Raw genomic sequence first — 22,122 nt, 5'->3', positions numbered from 1 at the left:
CCTCAGCCTCCTGAATGATCTGGAGTTCATCCAACTCCAATTCTCTAACTCAGTTTGTGAGGAGCTGCAGCTGGATGCACTTCTCACAGAAGAGGTCATCAGAGATACTGTTGGCTTCCCTGACTATCCACATTATGCAAGAGGAGCATGTCCCTGCCCAAGTCCAAGAATCTAAAATGAATGATAAAGGTAACCATATCATTTACCATGTATAGTTCTACTCAACATGTGGATTTCGAGCTAAATTTGGTGATAACTTCAACAAAACCAACAAATGTAAGCATACCAGTTATGATTCATTATGTTTGGAAAAGGTGGAACTTTTCTCTTCCATAGAGCCACAGAACATTAGAGCACAGAAACAGGCCCTTTTGACCCTTCTAGTCTGTGCTGAAACATTTTTTTGCCTAGTCCCACTGGCCTGAACCCAGTCCATAGCCCTCTATACCTCTCCCATCCATGTACTTATCTAAATTTTTCTTAAATGTACAAATTGAGCACACATTCACCACTTCAGCTGGCAGTTCGTTTCTCACTCCCACCATTTTCTGTGTGAAGAAATTCCCCCTAAACTTTTCCCCTTTCACTCTTAACCCATGTCCTCTGGTTTGTGTTTCACCTATCCTCAGTGGAAAAAACTTATCTACATTTACTGTCTACCCCCTCATAATTTTAAATAACTCTATCAAATCTCCCTTCATTCTTTTATGCTCCAGGGAATAAAGTTCTAACCTATTTAACCTTACCCTGTGACTCAGTTCCTGAAGTCCAGATAACATCCTAGTAAATTTTATCAGAACCTTTTCTATCTTGTTAATATCTTTCCTAGGTCGGTCCATACTGCCCGGACCTAGGAGGGGAGGCAGGCCCCTCCAGCCCGGGTAAGAAACCTGCATAGGAGAAGGCCACTCCGATATAAAACCTACGACCCAAGGACCTCGCTGCCACGTCCCAGCTTGCTCGGCCACGGCACACGAACCATGGGTGTAAAGGGTGGGGCCAGTACTGCGCGCACTGCACTCCACCTAAAAGCTCCTTTGCGCAGGCCCGAGGACAGGTCCACGTCCTCCCCCTCCACGTCCTCCCCCTCAAAAGATGCTCACAAACTCAAGCTAGCATGCTGGAACATCAGAACCATGCTAGACAAGGCTGACAGCCACCGACCTGAACGTCGGTCTGCCCTCATTGCACATGAACTCCTCAGACTTGACATCGACATAGCCGCTCTCAGTGAAGTCCGCCTGGCAGATGTAGGCAGCCTCCAAGAACGCGGCGCGGGCTACACACTCTACTGGTCTGGCAAGCCTTCGGATGAACGACGCCTATCTGGTGTAGGCTTCATGGTCAAGAGCTTCATTGCCTCCAAACTCGAAAACCTTCCGACAGGCCTCTCGGACCGAATCATGTCCATGCGACTCCCACTTCAAAACAAGCGTCACATCACCCTCATCAGTGTCTATGCTCCAACCCTCCAGGCGGAACCAGCAGAAAAGAACAAGTTCTACACCGACCTGCGCAACCTCATCCAACGTACCCCTACAGCCGACAAGGTTGTCATCCTGGGCGACTTCAACGCTCGTGTCGGCAAAGACTCAGAAACCTGGCCAGGAATCCTGGGCAAGCATGGCGTCGGCAAGTGCAACGACAATGGGCGACTCCTGTTGGAGCTCTGCGCAGAACAGCGACTTGTCATTACAAACACCCTTTTTCAGCAGAGGGACAGCCTTAAGACCACCTGGATGCATCCCCGATCCAAACACTGGCACCTCCTGGACTACATCCTGGTGCGAGAAAGTGACAAACAAGATGTGCTCCACACCAGGGTCATGCCTAGCGCGGAATGCCACACTGACCACCGGCTGGTTCGCTGCAAGCTCAACCTTCACTTCAAGCCAAAGCCCAGGGACAATAAAGCCCCCAGAAAGAGGTTCAATGTTGGAAAACTGCAGTCAGACGAAGCGAGAGGAAACTTCCAGGCAAACCTCAAAGCAAAGCTCGACGTTGCAACCCGCCTCACGGACCCGTCCCCTGAAACCCTCTGGGATCAGTTGAAGACTACCATACTGCAATCCACTGAAGAGGTACTGGGCTTCTCCTCCAGGAAAAACAAGGACTGGTTTGACAAAAACAGCCAGGAAATCCAGGAGCTGCTGGCAAAGAAGCGAGCTGCCCACCAGGCTCACCTTACAAAGCCGTCCTGTCCAGAGAAGAAACAAGCCTTCCGTCGCGCATGCAGCCATCTTCAGCGCAAACTCCGGGAGATCCAAAATGAGTGGTGGACTAGCCTCGCCAAACGAACACAGCTCAGCGGGACATTGGCGACTTCAGGGGTTTCTACGAGGCTCTAAAGGCTGTGTACGGCCCCTCACCCCAAGTCCAAAGCCCGCTGCGCAGCTCAGACGGCAAAGTCCTCCTCAGCGACAAGATCTCCATCCTCAACCGATGGTCAGAACACTTCCAATCTCTTTTCAGTGCCAACCGCTCAGTCCAAGATTCCGCCCTGCTCCAGCTCCCTCAACAGCCCCTAAGGCTAGAGCTGGATGAGGTTCCCACCCTGGATGAGACATATAAGGCAATCGAACAACTGAAAAGTGGCAAAGCAGCAGGTATGGATGGAATCCCCCCAGAAGTCTGGAAGGCTGGCGGCAAAACTCTGCATGCCAAACTGCATGAGTTTTTCAAGCTTTGTTGGGACCAAGGTAAACTGCCTCAGGATCTTCGTGATGCCACCATCATCACCCTGTACAAAAACAAAGGCGAGAAATCAGACTGCTCAAACTACAGGGGAATCACGTTGCTCTCCATTGCAGGCAAAATCTTCGCTAGGATTCTACTAAATAGAATAATACCTAGTGTCGCCGAGAATATTCTCCCAGAATCACAGTGCGGCTTTCGCGCAAACAGAGGAACCACTGACATGGTCTTTGCCCTCAGACAGCTCCAAGAAAAGTGCAGAGAACAAAACAAAGGACTCTACATCACCTTTGTTGACCTCACCAAAGCCTTCGACACCGTGAGCAGGAAAGGGCTTTGGCAAATACTAGAGCGCATCGGATGTCCCCCAAAGTTCCTCAACATGATTATCCAACTGCACGAAAACCAACAAGGTCGGGTCAGATACAGCAATGAGCTCTCTGAACCCTTCTCCATTAACAATGACGTGAAGCAAGGCTGTGTTGTGGCACCAACCTTCTTTTCAATCTTCTTCAGCATGATGCTGAACCAAGCCATGAAAGACCCCAACAATGAAGACGCTGTTTATATCCGGTACCGCACGGATGGCAGTCTCTTCAATCTGAGGCGCCTGCAAGCTCACACCAAGACACAAGAGAAACTTGTCCGTGAACTACTCTTTGCAGATGATGCCGCTTTAGTTGCCCATTCAGAGCCAGCTCTTCAGCGCTTAACGTCCTGCTTTGCGGAAACTGCCAAAATGTTTGGCCTGGAAGTCAGCCTGAAGAAAACTGAGGTCCTCCATCAGCCAGCTCCCCACCATGACTACCAGCCCCCCCACATCTCCATCGGGCACACAAAACTCAAAACGGTCAACCAGTTTACCTATCTCGGCTGCACCATTTCATCGGATGCAAGGATCGACAACGAGATAGACAACAGACTCGCCAAGGCAAATAGCGCCTTTGGAAGACTACACAAAAGAGTCTGGAAAAACAACCAACTGAAAAACCTCACAAAGATAAGCGTATACAGAGCCGTTGTCATACCCACACTCCTGTTCGGCTCCGAATCATGGGTCCTCTACCGGCACCACCTACGGCTCCTAGAACGCTTCCACCAGCGTTGTCTCCGCTCCATCCTCAACATCCATTGGAGCGCTTACACCCCTAACGTCGAAGTACTCGAGATGGCAGAGGTCGACAGCATCGAGTCCACGCTTATGAAGATCCAGCTGCGCTGGATGGGTCACATCTCCAGAATGGAGGACCATCGCCTTCCCAAGATCGTATTATATGGCGAGCTCTCCACTGGCCACCGTGACAGAGGTGCACCAAAGAAAAGATACAAGGACTGCCTAAAGAAATCTCTTGGTGCCTGCCACATTGACCACCGCCAGTGGGCTGATAACGCCTCAAACCGTGCATCTTGGCGCCTCACAGTTTGGCGGGCAGCAACCTCCTTTGAAGAAGACCGCAGAGCCCACCTCACTGACAAAAGGCAAAGGAGGAAAAACCCAACACCCAACCCCAACCCACCAATTTTCCCTTGCAACCGCTGCAATCGTGTCTGCCTGTCCCGCATCGGACTTGTCAGCCACAAACGAGCCTGCAGCTGACGTGGACTTTTTACCCCCTCCATAAATCTTCGTCCGCGAAGCCAAGCCAAAGAAAGAATATCTTTCCTGTAGTTAGGTGACCAAAATGGCACACAATACTCCACATTTGGCCTCACCAATGTCTTATGCAACTTCCTTTTACAGAGAACACGAGATCTCAAACAAAAAGACATGGACAGGGGTATGATGAAGGTCCCCCTTGAACGTGATATGATCGATTAAAAATTAAAACCCCCATCAAGCAAGATGTTCTCAGTTGTATGGTGAGACGCTGATTTGAAAGAACACAATTTTAAGATTGCTTTTCAAATCTGCATGCAACTGCAAGACCATTTCCTTTGAAAATGCACCAATGTCTTCCCCGCATTCACCAATTGCTTTAGTGCTGCAAGAAACTCACAACATACGCTTGGTTACTGTTGAATGAATGACAAGCATTGGTTCTTTTGTAGGAGATGAAACATTTGCTCTCACTCCTCCTCACTCACCACTATCCAGGTCCCAAACAGCTTTTCCACGTGAGGCAAAGATTCACCTACACCTCCTCCAACCTCAACTCCTGCACTTGGTGCTCCTGATGTGACCTCCTCTACAGGGATGAGACCAAACCCAGACTTAGGGACCATTTCATAGAGCATCTGTGCACTGTCAGCAGTTTTCATCCTGAGCTCCCGGTCGCATTTCCCCTCCCTTCCCATTCCCACCCTGACCTCTCTGTCCTGGGCCTTCATCACTGTCATAATGAGGCCCAATGTAAAGTACAGGAACAATCGCTTGTATTCCCTCTGGGAATGAACATCGATTTTTTTATTTCCAGTCAACATTCCTTCCTTTTTCACCCACTCTCTCTCCCTCCAATTCACCTCCAGTTCTCCCATTTTGATCTCTTTCGCAAATTCACGCCTCCACCCCTCTAGCCATATCTCCCCATCACACACTTTCATCCACCAAACCCTCCCAGTTCCACATGGTACGACTTCCCCTCCTGCATCTAGTTCCATCTGCCCCTCACCTCTCCCTGCAACATTCTAATGATCTTCCTCTCTTTTTACCCTCTGTTTGCCTGACACACCAACACTCATTTGCCTGTTTCCCAACTCCTTCACCTCCCTGTGCCATATCTCGCCCCATCTTTCACTCCTTCTCACTCCACCAATCCCTCCTGACCCCTTCCTCACTCCTCCCCTTCTCCTCTTTAAACTGCCCATCCTCCCCTACTACATTCAAGCTTGCTAAAGGGACTCAACACAAAACATCCGCTCCATTTCCCTCCTCAGGTGCTGCCTGACCTTTTGAGCTCTTCCAGTAGCTCGGTTTCAGCTCCAAATTCCAGCATCTACAATCCCTTGTCATTGGAATTCTAAACAAATGCATTTTTTTTTTGCTTTCCGTTGTCTGGCATTTGATAAACTCAGAAATTAACTGTTTTACATCATTTACAAGCTTTACATCATTTATATCAGAGGTGGTCTTTGAAAGATGGAACAGAAACAACAGAGATTGTTAATGTAAAATCAAATCAATAGGTGGATGGTTCAATTTTCAGTTTATTCTCTCTCCACCAATATTTGTCATCTTTATTTAAATGAATTAGATTGACAAATTGACCACAATATATCACCATTAAACTGAAATTCATATCTAAATTCAGAAAAGGAAATTAAAGCATAAATACTTTTAAAATCTGGGAATTATCTCAAGAGATTCAAACACTGATCTCCTTCCAGCAATTCTTGTGGAATGGTTAAATTACCAGATTGGTATTCTGAAGGCTTGAACTAATAATTCAGAGAATTTCATTTAAGTCCCGTGACAACTGAGGAATGTAAATTTAAATCATTACAATATCTGGAATTAAACGTGAAAAAAAGGACTCAGACACAGTGATTGTGAAACTCCTGTGTTGTCGTAAAAACCTAACTGGTTTGGTGATGAAACTGAAGGTAGAAGATGTGTCATCTTTATACAGACTGGCTCCTGGGACTCAAGGCTCATCTCAAGATTCTCCCTCAGTTGTCTTCTGAAAACACCACTACTTACTTTGAAAATGAGGGAAGTTCAACATGTCCTCCCGATACTCACTACTTCTACAGGAGTGTCATAGAAAACAGACTAACTGGATGATCTCAGCATGATGTACAAGCTGCTCTGCTCAAGATTAAAAGAGGCAGTAGAAGGTGGTGAATCCATCCTTCTCTCTTTCTTGATGCTCCACCAAGCAATTCACAAACCTCTCTTCATCCTGGACATTGAAGTGAACTTCCAACCACAGTTCTGCAATTGAAAGCTTTGGTCCTACTGAAGTTCCTTTCATCTTGACTTTTCCTGGTTGGTTGTCAGGCTCTTGAACCTCCTCTTGTTAAACAAATCAAGTTCTTTTATTGTCATGTTATAGTATAGAACATGAAATTGGTATCTGCCTGCTTTAAGGCAATCAAAGAATAGCCATTAGTCTCACCCGCTACCCCTTCGAGTAAGAGAGAAAGAGAAGCAAAAGAGAGCCCCTTCAGAGATACTGAGCATCCGTGGATTTGACTCCAGCGCTCCTGCAGCCTCTGCAGCTGCACAGATTCCTCTTCGATCCATTGGCCACCCAAGCTCAGGATCCCAACTTCCGCTGTGATCAGGCAGCCTTCGGCACCCAAGGCCCTTTGAAAGCCCTTCTTGACCTCAGCACCCTCTTGAATCCTGGCTCTGATACCCTGGTTCCCATAAGCCAATCTCCAGCAGCCTGCAGCCTATGTAGGTTCCCGACTGCAAGTCGCCCACAGCCTTTGTCAGCCCCTCAGATGTTAAGCCCTTCGCTAGTTCACTGCCTCCGACACCGCAAAAGGACAATGCACTATTTCAAGTCACTTTTCTTGCTGAAGGATAACTGAATATTTATTATCTATTTTTCTTATGTATTGCCTTTTTTACTTCAATTAAGTTTACCACTACAGTTGTCTTTACAAAGTTCCTATTCGGTTGCAGCAAGTATGAATTTTCAAATATATATATGTGTACAATGCAAAATGTACTTAGATGGCAATAAATGCCTTATAAATTTCATAGAATTCTGTCCTAGCTTGGTGCTAATTGATATTCTTTTCATTGCAATTCTAAATCTATAAATTGTGCTCTTTACGCAGCTGTGCAAAAGTTAGAGATACCTGTTCGTCTGCTCGCAGAAGAACCCTTCTGATTGTGCTGGATATAATGTGCCAAATAAGCATAATAGCCAGTCAGTTTTATGAAAAAAATAACTTGCTCATTGGACTCTGGTATTTCACGAAGGCTGTTCACCTTGCCCTTCTCAAGGCTAATTATGGGCAATGATGCCAACTTTTTTTTAAGTTAGTAGAGCAGTTAGCAGAATGCTATGACACTGCAAGTGACCTGGGTTCAAATCCACCACTCTCTGTAAGGAGCTTATATGTTCTCGCCATGTCTGGTTAGGTTTCCTCTGAGTGCTCTGGTTTCTTCCCACCCTTGAGTAATGTACAGGGGTTCTACGTTAATTGATGTACTTGGGGGCACAGGTGTGTGGGGCTGGAAGAGCCTGTTACTGTGTTGAAAATCTAAATTTAAATTCTCATTTTAGTAAAATGAGAGCCTCATCAGCCTGCTCTTTGCCCACCAATCAATTATTAAAATCATATCTAACGTGAAGCAGACACACATGGTGGACCACTTCACTGAACACCTATGCTCTGTGCCCTTCTTGTTTGGGTCTTAACCTGAGCTTCCTGTAGTTGACCACTTCAACTCCCCCAACCATTCCTAAAGTGGCATGTCTGTCCTCAACCTCATCCATTGTCAGGGTGAGACTCAACCTAAACTTGAACAACAACACATCATATTCTTCCTGGCCAACCTGAAACCCAATGGGATGAACATCGATTTTTCTAATTTTAGGTTATCCCTACCCTGATTCTAAGGTTTCCATCTCTTCTTTTCCTCCTTCTGTACTTATTTTCACTCTTCCTCTCCATCTCCCTCTTTCCTTCCCTCACTCCCTACCTTTCCTTCCCTCCCTCTCCCTCCTGTCCCCTCTCTCTCTCTCTCCCCCCCACCCCTCCATCCCTTATGACAGACATAAGTTTAAAATTTATCATGTATATTCCACTTTTAATGTATTATTCAGTGACAATAAAAGGAACCTTTGATCCTTTGAAAAGGAAGCAGCCTCCATGTGATGGTGGGGAGTTTGCATGAGAAATCTTAGTAATTCGGCATTAAGCTTTCACCCCACATTTTGACGGAGCAGACAACCAGCTTCAAACCCAGCCCTGTTGATGGCCTGATCCCTTTCCGACACAGAATATCTTGGGCCTATCCCACAGCCTTCGCTGGCTGCCTGTTTGGAAAACACTGTCCTCACTTTCAATCACCCTTTCCTGACACCATGCAAGAAATTCTGCACTAAACCATGTCACAAAGATCCTTCTGTTTTTTTTTTCCATTCTGGAGTTAAACAATAAAGTCAGCAGATGCTGGGGTCAAGTCCAATCCACCAACATGCTGGAGAAACTTAGCATGGCTCACAGCATCTATTGGAATTAAAAGGTAACCAACATTTCGAGGCTGGGCCCTTCATTAGCTATAAACTGCCTTCCCACTTATACCCTCCCACCTGCATCCACATTTGACCTGTGCTCCTCATCCTCCCCCTCCATCCCCCCCACCCCCCACCACCCTGGGCTGGATTAATGTAGTAGCGAAAGAAACATATACTACAGGCCCTGTAATTTCAAGGGCCCCTCGTTTATGTACCATGAATTTTGAGAAATATTTTTGTTTTCATCTTTGTGCAGTGGCAATGAAATACCTCACTTAAAGTCTGTGTTAATAATCCCGATTAAAAGTGATAATTGGCTAAAATGGCTAACCTTAAATTTAAGCATAGTGATTTTTAGCCAATTATCACCTTTAGCCGCTGCACAAAGATGACAACTAAAATGTAAATGGAAACACGCCTTAGCGGAACAATAAAAATCTTCACTTCAGCCCTTCAATCAGCTGGTTGGTTTCGTTCGTTTACATGTCGGGGGAGCTGCATGTTGCAGATAGCAATGGGAAAGGCAGAATGGTTCCAGCTGCATGGACGACCATTGATCCTGCATTGAGCCAGCCGCTAGCCACTGTCACCGCTGTAAGTTTTGTTTTAAAATAAATGCAAGTTTTAACAGGAGAGGGGGCGGAATTTCAGTGTAAGTGCAAAATGTGAAGGTAAGTTTTAACAGGGGAGAGGAGGGGGGCAATTTCAGTGCTTGCTATAGGCGCTGTGTTCTCTAGATATGTCACTGGTAATCACTGAATATATAGTGCTCTGAGAAAGCTAATGTAATTTTTTAAGGAATAATTAAGACTACTTCAAGCTTACTACAACGGCTATGTGGTATTAGTGGTGTCAGAAACTCTCGGGTGCGGGGCGGGGGGCAGAATCACACTTCCCCCCTCACCTCTATAGGGTCTACTTAGGACCATGCATGTGCCAGCCGGCACAATTTAGGGCCACTTTAAAATAAATGCAACAGGCCCCATAATACCTTAACCTTTTTATTCAGATGCCTGCCTAATTTTGCTTTTACCTTGACAAAGGGCCCAGGCCCAAAACGTTGGCTATCCTTCACTTCATCTGGATGCTGCGTGACCTGCTGAGTTTCTCTGGCGGATTTGTGTGTTGCTTTCTCCCTTTGCCATGTGAAGTGAGTTTGTTGGTGCCAAACACTTGGGTTCTCATTTATTCAAAACTCTTCATTCTTCCTTGTTTCTCTCTGGCTTAATAACCTCTTTGAAACCATAGTCATAAAATATGCATTCAGTGCAACCTCTTAAGTTCCCTCTTTGTGCCTGCTGTAACCCGCAGCTTTCTTTTATGTCTCTGGACTATTGCACTGTAATAATTCCACAGGCACAAAATTAAGATGGATTTTTTCCCCCCAAAATGCCTCCATATAAATGCCACTCCATTCCCCCCCCCCCCCCCCCCCCCAGTGACAGCCAGTTTAGGTCTTTAACTTTTTTGCCTTAAAGCTGAAATTCCGAAACCCCATGGTTCTCTGGAACTCGTCGGGCTTGGTTCAGTGATTGACAGATTCAAGTAGATCATGGCCAAAGGTGAGTGGTCAAGCACACAGACCGCAAGCCACTGAAATTTATCTCATGTACAAAAATATAATGGGAAATAAACAATTGCAACTCATGACACTTTGTAAGTGAGTATCTTTGATTCCCACAAGTTACAAAAGAAACCTAATTGCAAGCCAAAAGCATGTGATAAGTATTTAATTATAATGATTAAAGTCATTCTACATCTATCTATTATGTACGCCTCTATGTAGCATTGTTCTTTTTTGATCACTTTTCTGACAATTTGAGGCATCAGTGAATAGACATAATGTGAAAGTGGCAGTGCAACCCACAAAGAACTGAAAGCCGCGACTGCCAAACACATCTCGAGAGCGAAGTTGTGCTTTCCATAAATTCTGACACAATTAGGGAATGGGGCAATGCCACAATTTAAACAATGGTTGAGAGGGAAGAATTAACTAAGTCTTTCATTTTTGGAGCTTCCAGATACCTAAGACATCAAAATGAAAACACTAAATTAGCATCAATATGATCCAAAGAGTGCAAAAAAGATTTTCGAGGACATTGCCGGGATTTGAGGAGCTGAGCTACAGGGAAAGATTCAATAGGTTAGGGTGTTATTTCCTGGAGCATTGGGGGATGAGGGGAGGTTTGATGGTTATGAGGGATAGATACAGATAGAGTAAATGCAAGCAGGCTTTTCCACTGAGATTTGGTGTAACAAGAACTAGAGGACAGTGGTTAAGGGTGAAAGATGAAATCTTTAAAGCTAGGGGCCAAAGGCTCATTCTTTACCTGTTGTTGGGTGGCATCCCATTGGTCCACGTGGCCGTCATCAGTTAGTAGGCTGTGTGCAGCCATGTTGATGACTGTGGGCATGCGGGAGTGCTGGCAGGCGCATGGGCAGTGGTTAGGTGCACTGGGATTGACTAGCTCCTGCACGTGGGGGCTGCAGATGGGAACGCTTTGGAAGCGCAAACTCTAGGCATGATTGCTGCAGGCAGTTAGCCCGCATTGAGCCTCATGGCAGCATTATGTTGAGCAGGGCGAGTGAGGCTCCCATAATTTTTGTTGAACACGATTGTGGATCGTTCCTACTTTGTTATTGAGGATTATTTTTACAGATGTTACATTACATTAAGCTATTTATTGAACCTTAAAGATTGTTATGTTACATTATTATAGTTTTCTACAAGTCATCATTTGTTAATAAGCCTATTGGGACTTTGTAGTAAATTAATTAAAACGCACATGAACAAGGGTCTCACCTACCATCTAAGCGGCTATTTATTGATCGAAGTCGGTACATGCTTGAGAGGGAAGAATTAACTAAATCTTTCATTTTTGGAGCTTCCTGACACCCAAGACATCTAAATGAAAACATTAAATTAGTATCACAAAGATCCAAAGGGTGCTGAAAATATTTACAAGGACATGGCTGGGATTGAAGGAGCTGAGCTACAGGGAAAGATGAAATAGGTTAGGACTTTATTCCCTGGAGCATCAGGGGATGAGGGGAGGTTTGATAGATGCGCATAAATTATGAGGGATTCAGATAGAGTAAATGCAAGCAGGTTTTTCCACTGAGATTTGATGCGACAAGAACTAGAGGACAGGGGATAAGCGTGAAAGGCGAAATGTTTAAAGGAATTAAGAGGAACTACTCAGGGAGTGGCAAGGGTGTAGAAAGAGCTGCCAGCAGGGACGATTTTGACATTTAGGAAAAAATTGGATTGGCACATGGGTGGGAAGGGTATGGAGGGCCATTGTCCAGATGCACGTCAATAGGACTAGGCACCACAATAGTTTGGCACAGAGGGGCCAAAGGGCCTGTTTCTGTGCTGTAGTGTTCTATGGTTTCAATACAACTAATGACACCGAAGAGCAAGAAATTTCCAGGACTAGAAAGTTTCTATCTCAGGATTAAAGGAAGTAAATAAGGATATGCCTGAACCATACTCTTCTAAAATTTTCCCATGGAGGTGCTATTCCTGCAAATCAGAACACAAAGCATTTGGACTCCGCTACTTACTATGAATGCAAGAATTAGCAGAATGATATTACACAAATGAGCTGGAGAAACTCAGCAGGTCACGCAACGTCCACAGAAAGTAAAGGGTAACCAATATTTCAGGCCTGGGCCTTTTATTTGGTATAAGAAAAAAACAGGCAGGTACCTGAATATGGATATGGGAGGTGGGAGGAAGGGGCAGGGGGAGGAGCACAGGCAAACAGGTAAGAGGTCATAGGTAAATACAGATGGAAGGATAGAAGAGAAAAAAAGCTGAGAAGCGATGGGGAGAGGCAAGCTCACTGATAGGAGAAGGAAGGGAATCGAATGGGGACTGGAGGAAATGTAAGGTAAAACATCATGAGATGGGAATGTGTAGGGAGTTACCCTGTACAAGGCTGTAACAAGAAGGGGAGGTGTCCTTGTACTCCTGTTAGGTAAAACATCATGAGATGGGAATGTACGGGGCAGTAACAAGATGTGAATGCATCCTTGTACTTACAAGATAAGAGAGACATTGATGGATTGAGAGGCAGGAAGCTAGCAGGGAAAGGATAGCAACAGTTTTAGTCATTGGACAAGTAATGATATGATGATGTTCTAAGCACATATCCAAGGGTATAAAAAAATCACCATTTTGCTGATAACGGCAGAATGCATTCTCCGACTAACCTGGTTGGTCGCAAGTGTTACAATCCGGTAATAAAGAACAAAGAACCCTGATTTCGACTCAGCCTGGTGTTTGTCTCACTCATTCATGAACAAAGCAGACCTAACAGAAAGGAGACCAGGGGATGAGGGAAAAAGAGAGCCTGGGGGAGAGGGTAAATAGAAATTGGTGGTTGATGTTAATGCTGTCTGGTTGGAGAGTGTCCAGACAGAATTTAAGGTATTGTTCCTCCAATTTGCAGGTGGCCTTGGTTTGGCAGTACAGGATGCCATGGACAGACATGTCGGTGTGGGAATGGAGTGTGGAATTAAAGTGGTTGGCCACTGGATTGTCCAGGCATTTGCAATGGACTGAGCAAAGGTGCTCAGAGAAACGATCTTGCTGCCTGCATCCAAGCTCCTCGATGTTGAGCAGGAATTAAAGATCAGTTAGCAGAGCATCTATTGATCAGAACTTAACAAAGCCTGTCATTTAGCATGGGATTACAGATCAGAATAATGAGCATGGATTTCTGGAGGGTAAGAACTGTCTGAAACGTTGCAATGATTTTTTTTTAAAGCAATGGGCAAAGCAATTCCCAGAAGGATCTCTGTAGACTTTATTCACATGGATTTACAAATGTCATTTGATTAAATTTTTCATAAATGTGTTCAAATGAAACTTTATGGGACTTACAATCTGGCCAGGAAATTAGTTGAATGGTGAGAGTGAGAAAGGAAGGAGAATGGTTAGGGAGGTAAGCTGCCAGGATGTGACCTGCAATGTGCTGCAAAATTTGAGTTGGGCTCCACTCTCCACTGCCCCGACAGCTCCCACTGCCTCTCCAGCCCCCGCTGCTCTGACAGCTCCTACTGACGGCTCACGCTGCCCTTCCAGCCCCCGCTGCCCCGACAGATCTTACTGATAGCTCTTGCTGCCCTGCAAGCTCCTGCTGCCCCACCGAACCCTGCTGCCCCGATGGCTCCCGCTGCCCTGACGACTCCTGCCCGACACCCCATCTTTGAAGGGGTAATGGAGGAAGAGGGTGAGTGGGGAGATGGGTCATGGGCTGACAACATCATCAGCCCACCCCTAACCAGCCACTTGCAGCGGCTGTACATTCAGGTCAGGCGGCGGAAAGCAGTGTTCCACAGATTATCCTTCCCTGAGAAGGGTTGGAATCGGCACCTCAGAGCCAGCCACAGCGCATTCAGGAAGGTACATCTTTAGCCATAAAGGCAAAGTCCCTCTACCATTACAGACTGGTGTTTTCCCTGCTTGAAAGTGCCTTCTGCCTCTCTCTTTCCTTCCCTCTCTGTTCCTCCAGCTCTGCATTCATAGAGTCATCCCCTCCCCCAATCAATTCTCACCTTTCCTCTCCCAGAGGTGCAATTATCACCTTTTGTCTGTGTCCCTTTCCCTGCCCTTTCTTTCCTTCTCTCCAGCTTTTTAATTCAGGCAACTGCCTACTCTTTACTATTTTAATTCAGGCAACTGCCTACTCTTTACTGATACCCTGAGGAAGGGCTCAGGCCCCAACATGTCAATTATATATCTTTACCTGCTAAAGTTCCTCCAATCGTGTTTTCAGGTGAGTCTGAGAAAGCCAGACATCTCATGAGTGACCATGAAGCATTTCATCATGTGAAATGTAATGAAAGTGTTGAACATTCTTGCATAAATAAGGCTCTATCAACTGTAACCTAATGAAGAATGCAGGTGAAGGTCATATGGAATTAGGTCACAGGTCCAAGGTTACCTCCCTGATCATCAAAACAACATCTTACACGTAATGTATATAGACATTGAAGCTTAGGTATTGGGAGAATGATTGATGTGCTTGTACAATCAACGGGCTGACCATATAAAAGCTGTGCACGGCAGAATATATGAATGGATTTAGTGTTACTCAGGACAGAGAATTGGGAAGTGATGAAATTAGAACAAGCAAATGGTGCCAAAGAAGTGAAGAACAGTGAGGTGGGTGTCCAGACAGCCTTGAAGGCAGCAGGGTAAGTAGAAAAGGTCATTGGGAAGTCAAATTAGGAAGGGACAAAAGATAATTTTAAAAATGACAGATGCACTCTGAGGTCCCCATCTGCTTCAGAAGAACATATTGGTATCCACAAAGTGTAAGTTGATCTGCCTCAACAACTATTCACCAGTGGAAATGATATACATCATGATGAAGTGCTTTGATGCTGGAGTAAACCAACTCCCATCTCAGGGAGGATGCAAACCTACTTCAATTCAACTATCTTCACAGCAGGCCAAGGGCAGATGGTTTTTCTTTGGCCCTCCACTCTGTTAGATCACCAGGAGCACAGGAAAACCCACGACAGGCAGTTTTGGGCCTGAGGCCTTCTTCAGAAATATGAAAAATCAGGCAGACACCTGAATAAAATGGTGGGTCGGGGGAGGAGGAGTGGAGAGGAAGGAAGGATGAGATGGGGAGGAGCACAGGCTAAGATGCAAGAGGTGACAGGTGGATACTTGTGGGAGAGTAGAAGCTGAGAAGTGATGGGGAAAGGAGAGAACTAAAAGAGATAGGAAAGGAAAGGGTGTGGGGAACTGGTGAAGGAGACAGGGGAGGGGATGAACAGAACTTGGAGAAATTTTTATTGATGCCATCTGGTGGAGACTGACAAGCCAGGATACAAGGTTTTGTTCCTCCAATTTACAGGTCTCATTTTGGCAGCACATGAGGCTATGGACAGATATGTCAGATGGCAATGGGATGTGGAATTAAAATAGTTGGCCACTGTAAGTTCCCTTTTATTGCAGTGGACAGAGTGAAGGTGTTCAATTAAATAGTCTTTCATTTTGCGTCCAGTCTCCCCGATATAAAGGAGGCCTCAATGAGAGCATTGGGTGCAGTAGATGAACCCCTGCAAATTCTCTCAAGTGAAGGGTTGCTTCATTTGGAAGGACTATTTGTGGTCCTGAATAGTGGTGAGGGGGGAGATGTAAGTGCAACTGTCGCATTTCTTGCGGCCACAGGGGTAGGTGCCAAGTGGGTGATTGATGGGAGTGATTCCTGCACAAAATGGAAATGGCGGGGGGGGGGGGGGGGGGGGGGGGGGGAAAGATATGCCTGATGGTGGAATCCTGTTGTAAGTGATTTTTTCATTCTCTTCAACCCTCCCACCTCTATCCACCTTTTAACTGTTCATCCTCCTCCTCCTCCTTAAAACTCTCCCAATTTTTTCATTCAGATGTCTGCCTGATTTTCTGATGCGGGCTCAGGCCTGAAATGCACATTGTCTTTGCTTTCCTGTTGATGTGTCATGATCTGCTGGGTTTCTCCAGAACTTCTCCACACTGCACTCAGCCCCAGCATCTGCAAATATTCTTGTTTTCCTCCCCTTTCCAGTTCAGGTGAAGGGTCTCAACTTAATTTAATTTTAATCTTAATGATACAGCACAGTAAGAATACCTTACTGCCCATGAAACCTGTGCTATTATATGTGTAAATAAGAATTACATTTCCCAGCATCCAATGTGATTGTGCAGAAAATGGAAGTGACATATGACAGGAAGGTACATTGGAGGACGGTTGAAGCATCTCAAGGAAAATAAAGTTATTTAACTGTCAAACCCACATAAAGTAATTTTTCTTGAAAGAACAACCATAACATGGTGTCAGAAGTGACTGAAGAATATTTTCTCCCAAGTAAAAATGTGACTGGAAACAAGACCAACAATTAGCCAAGCTTCGCCCATTGAGTAAGTCCTGTGAATTTGGACATTTGAAAAATTCTCTCATTAAAGGCAGAATAATTTGTGCAAACCCAGATAATGGACTTGGAGAAAGACTGTTGTGTGAAAAAAAATTGACTCTGGAAAAGGCTGTGAATATGTGTAGGGCAGCAGAGACCACATGAGCACAAGCTAAGGAGCTGCACAGGATAGACACAACAGTACATGCGATGAAAACAGAGAAGCAGAGCATCAGGAGATTCCCAAAGCAACAACAAAGCAAAATGGTAAACTCAAACAGCAAAGGTAGCAGGTGCAGAGGTAAACATATTCCAAAGATGTATCCTGTTTATGGAAAGCCCTGCTATGTGTAGGAAGAAGAATCATTTTGCAAAGTGCTGTAAAGCAGGGGCTACCAAGAGAAAGGTATACACAGTGGATGAAGAAATGGAGGAAATCTTCATGGGTTCATGACAGTCTACTGCTTGCAAAATGGAATGGATCATTCCAGTGACTTTGAACGAGACAGTAATTCCATTTAAGGTCGACACTGGAGCCCAGGTGAATTTGTTATCTATGCATGATTACAAGACCCTTATCACAAAGACCAAGATTTATCACGTGAAATTAAAAGTGACAGGCTACATTGGAACACTGGAGAGATCTTCCAGTAAAAGGGGGTGATCTTCAAATACAAAAGGGAGCATCAAGTCATAGCTACTGATTGTAGAAAAAAAGAGTATAGCCAATATGAGATCTGAGTGCATGTGAAGAGCTCGACCTGGTGAAGAGAGTTTTCATAGTGGCTTCACAGGCCGAAGATAAACACAGAACACTCATGGAAGAAAGAAATACTACAATAGAGAGGCAATACCTTAACCTCATTATATGACATGAATGACAAACTGGAAAATAAGTTGGCAAATAAGGATGCCTTCTTACGCCAGCTAGAAGACAAAACTAAGCAGTTACAGGAACGTCTGGAACTTGCTGAATAGAAATTGCAACAAACAATGAAGTGAGCAGAAATGTTTAAACTACAAGTAGAAGCTGATGTGGCTCAGCATATTTCAGCTCTGACAAAGGCTGAAGAGCAGCATGGCAGCATAGAAGAACATTTGAGACATTTAGAGATTCAGCATGACTCAGATGGCTGCATTCGAGGATAAGAATATATGGATAGAAGAATCTGAACCCTTAAGAAAACAACTTGAAGAGTCTTTTCATGACAAGGAATTGAAAAACGCAAATCATCTTCTTTCAATTACAAAGATTAAAGGAGCCACCACACAATCAGAAGAGGTCAGCTACATCGCCCACTGCAGCAGCTGTGGCCAAGATTATGAAGCCTAGAATGAAGCTCACAGAGTGTTATAATGGATATGTTGAAGCCCAAGATCAATTGCTATTGGCAAAACAGGAAAATAAGAGAGTGAATAAATATTTGGATGTAATTGTGGAGATAAAAGCTCCGCTTCTGAAGTGCCAACGTGAAGATGAACGTGTGCAAAAATCTGTGGCAAATCTCTAAGTTAGAAGATGCCATGAAGGAAATTCGCTGTTAATAAAAATGGACTGATGAGGTAATAAGCCTGCTTCATTACTCAACAGGGAGAATCAGAGATACAAAATGCAAGTGTCAGATCTTTCACAGCAGAATAGGCAGCTTTTGATGGAACTAGAAGAATCGCGAAGAGATCATAATTTACGTGACGATGAAGTTAGTTTAGCGGATACAAGCAGTACTTCTAAAGAGATTTCTCAGCATCTGGTGACCTATTGTAATGTTGAGGAACTGCAACAGCAAAATAAACAGCTACTGGTGACTGTGAACTTGCTGATAAACAGGAAAAGGAAGAGCAGGAAAAAAAAACTTCTTCACGGATTTCTGAACTTCAACTGAATCTTGCGGATACCCTGAATGAACTTGAACAACTTTGTGAAGCCAGAAGTCATCAGATGCAAGTGGCCACAGAATGTAGATACTTTTGTTACGTAGACATAGTATTATGTCTGTGTTTTTTTTAATTTGTTGAAAAAGGGAAAGATATGTTATTATATGTATAAATAAGAACTACATTTCCCAGCATGCAATATACACGGTTGTGTGGACACTGGAAGTGACATATGATGGGAATTGTCATTGGAAGTCAGTTGAAGCAGCTCAAAGAAAATAAAGTCGGTTACGTGCTAAACGCACGTAAAGTTGTTTTTCGAGAAATAACATCCATAACAAAACCCATGCCACCCAATTTCCTCCCAACCCCGAACAGTTTGAAGGGTTGGAGGAAATCATATGAGACATTAACTATTTATCTTAAAGATCACAGGACTAATAACTGTGAGTTGTGAAGAGAAGTCCATAAAATTGAAATCAGTTTTAACTACGAAAAGATTTTGAACACTAGAACAGAGATGAGGATGAATTACTTTACCCAGGGAGTGGAAAATTTCTGAAACATTGCTGCAGACGGCTGTGGAGACTACGTCATTAGGTAGATTTAAGATGGAGATAGCTAGGTTCTTGATTCAGAAGGGAGTCAAGGGTTGCAGGAGAAATCAGCCATGATGGAATGGGAGACCAGACATGATGGGCTGAATGGACTAATTCTATTTCAATGTCTTGTGGTCTAATGTTATATTCATAACAAATTAAATAATGAGGATGGGAAAGGTCATTTAATTCAAATTGTGATGTGTGGAATGGAAACTGTTCAATTAAACCATCAGGCCTAACCTCAGAGTGAAGCAATGGGTTCTACCATAGAGAATCGGATCTGTAAAGTTGACTGCAATCAGAATCCCTTAATAAAATGATGCTGAACTATTTTTAAAAAGAGACAGGTCTATATTTTGTTTAGAACAGGATTGAACAGTATGAAGACAAACAATCTGTTCCTTCAGTTAGGCAAAGATTTCCTCATTGCTGGGGCCTTGGCAATCTTATCAGTGGAATAGGACTGGTCAGGGATGACTGATGCAAATTAAATATTCAATTGATTCTGTGGAATATAACAAATTAAATCCTTTGTGGTGGAATAAGTGAAAGATATCACTGGATCATTTTATTTGAAGTTCACCTCCCTCAGGAAATTAACTAAGTTGGATGGAACCCATCACAGTGAAATATTATCGATCAACTATTGGAAAGAGAAAGCACTTCTATAATCTTTTGTCAAACAACAGGGAGGGGGCGGGGAGCAAGTTCCAATTTCAATAAGCACAAATCGTGTGACAGGTTAGTATGGATTAACGTTGGGCCACATAAATGAGGCTGAAGCTGTGATGTTGTGAATGGAGTCAGAACGAAGACCCATGCCAGGCTGCAGATTTTGAACAGTGTGCACTGGGGCAGTTCTTCAGCGTTAGAACATTGGTATCTCACATCGCTGGCCATGACATTATTGCCCCCTCCGTAGCCCACTCCCCTCCACCACCCTTTCATCTTTTACATTTCTCTCATGTCAGAAAAGGGGCTTGACCTGAAACATTCACTTTCCATTTCTCTCCACAGATGCTGCCTGACCCGTTGAGTCCCTCTAATTTCTCATTGAACTATTTACTCAGTCACTTCAGAGACCACTGCCCAGTTACTACAATCACAAAAGGTTGGGTCAGCGTGCCACATTTCCTCCTCTGAACCAGATGGTTTTCAGAACAACCGTTGAGATTTGTGGTCAGCACTGCAAATAACTAGTTCCATTATACAGCTAAACCCTGCTTTGCGAATACCCGCTTTGCAAAAATATTGCGTATATGAAGAAGCCCATGTTCGCTTTAATGAAGAAATTACAATGGGCGTATAAAGGGTTTTCACTTTTACTAAAATTGCCTCCCACAGTAGTCAATTGGTCTTCGCTTTACAAATTTTCGGTTTACAAATGGTTTTTCAGGAACATTCTACCTTCATAAAGCAGGGTACACGTGCAACTCAAAATTATCAACTGAATTTAATGCAAAATCTGATGCAATAAGATTTCCTTCCTGTGAATGCTGAGTGACCTGCTGACTTTATCCAGGATGTGTGTGTGTTTCCTAAGATTTGAGCTCAGTATTGTTGGTCCAGGTCGCTAGATCGCTAGACTAGTTGTTTTCCCCCAATGCCACCATGTTACCTTATCAGAATTGGAATATATTGTCATGAACAAGTTATGAAATTCACTGTTTTGTGGCCACAACACAGTGCAACTATTTCCATAAAATACATTTCAAAATAGTGGAAGAAAAAGACAAAGTGAGATAGAGTCTATGGTTCATTGATCATTCAGGAATCTGATGGCAGTGGGGAAGAAGCTGTCCTTGTTCCGCTGAGTGCTTGTCTTCAGGCTCTGGTACCTTTTTCCCAATGGTAGCAGAGTGAAGAGGGTATGGCCTGGGTAGTGGGGGATTCTTGAGGATAGAGGTTGCTTTCTTAAGACACGACCTCTTGTAGAAGTTCTTGATGGAGTGAAGACAGGTGCCCATGATGTCATAGGTCAAGTAACAACCCTCTGGTCTTTTCTTGTGTCCTGAGCATTGGCACCTCCTTATCAGGAAGTGATGCCACCAGACAGAATGCTCTCCCTGGTATACCTGAAGAAGTTTACGAGAGTCTTTGGCCTCACCGCAAAAGGGGATCTTGTTATCTGTGCATGGAATCATGGACATATTGAAATTTATAGCACAGCAAGTTGGACACCCCAGTCTGCGGGCTGCTGAAGACTGGGCCATGGGAACTGGAAATCGGAACCGGGATTCGAGAGGGTGCTAAAGGCAAGAAGGGCCTCTAAAGGGCCTTGAGTGCTGAAGGCTTCCTGATCATAGCAAAGGTTTGGATCTGAAGCTTAAACAGTAGTCTGAGCGGCTGCAGAGGCTGTGGGAGCGCTAAAGGCAAATCCATGGACACTCGGTGACTCTAAATGGACTCACTTTTGCCTCTCTATTTCCTATTGTTAGAGGCACTGGGCAATGTTCATGTGACTCTTTGTTTGCCTTACAGCCAACAAAATTTGAAGTATATCATGTATATTACATTGTTTTGTTTTATTACAAGACAATAAAAGGAATCTTCAGTCTTGAAGTCATGCTTAAGCAGAAACAATATATAATTGTAGTTAATCTCCATCCTCGTTCTAGGTTGGTCACATTTAATACATCTTTCTTCATTCTAGTAGTTTTGATATTGTTCAAAGGTTCCCTCTTTAAGAATTACATCAGTTAATGTGTTTGTTTCAACAGAACAAATATAATTAACCGCATTGGCACTGATGAAAAGCTAATATACTAGAAGCACTGATGTGATTTTCTACTTGTATGTTTTAGCTACTAATGGATTTTTACCTGCTCACAAGTTTCTGCCTTCAGGAGCTTGTTAAAATTTACTAGTTGTTTAAAGATTTTATCCCAGTTTCAAGGTAT

The 22,122-nt window shown here is 44.1% G+C and overlaps 1 pseudogene; it reads left to right on the top strand.

Annotated features, from left to right (window-relative positions):
- Positions 1–17,865: 17,865 nt before the first annotated feature.
- LOC138735496 (nucleoprotein TPR-like) lies at positions 17,866–21,494 on the top strand (annotated as a pseudogene).
- Positions 21,495–22,122: the final 628 nt, after the last annotated feature.

Source organism: Narcine bancroftii, chromosome 1 (assembly GCF_036971445.1).
Source record: "Narcine bancroftii isolate sNarBan1 chromosome 1, sNarBan1.hap1, whole genome shotgun sequence".
Taxonomy (NCBI): Eukaryota; Metazoa; Chordata; class Chondrichthyes; order Torpediniformes; family Narcinidae; genus Narcine; species Narcine bancroftii.
The sequence above is the reverse complement of the archived record's forward strand: the minus strand, read 5'-3'. Positions and strand labels throughout refer to the sequence as shown.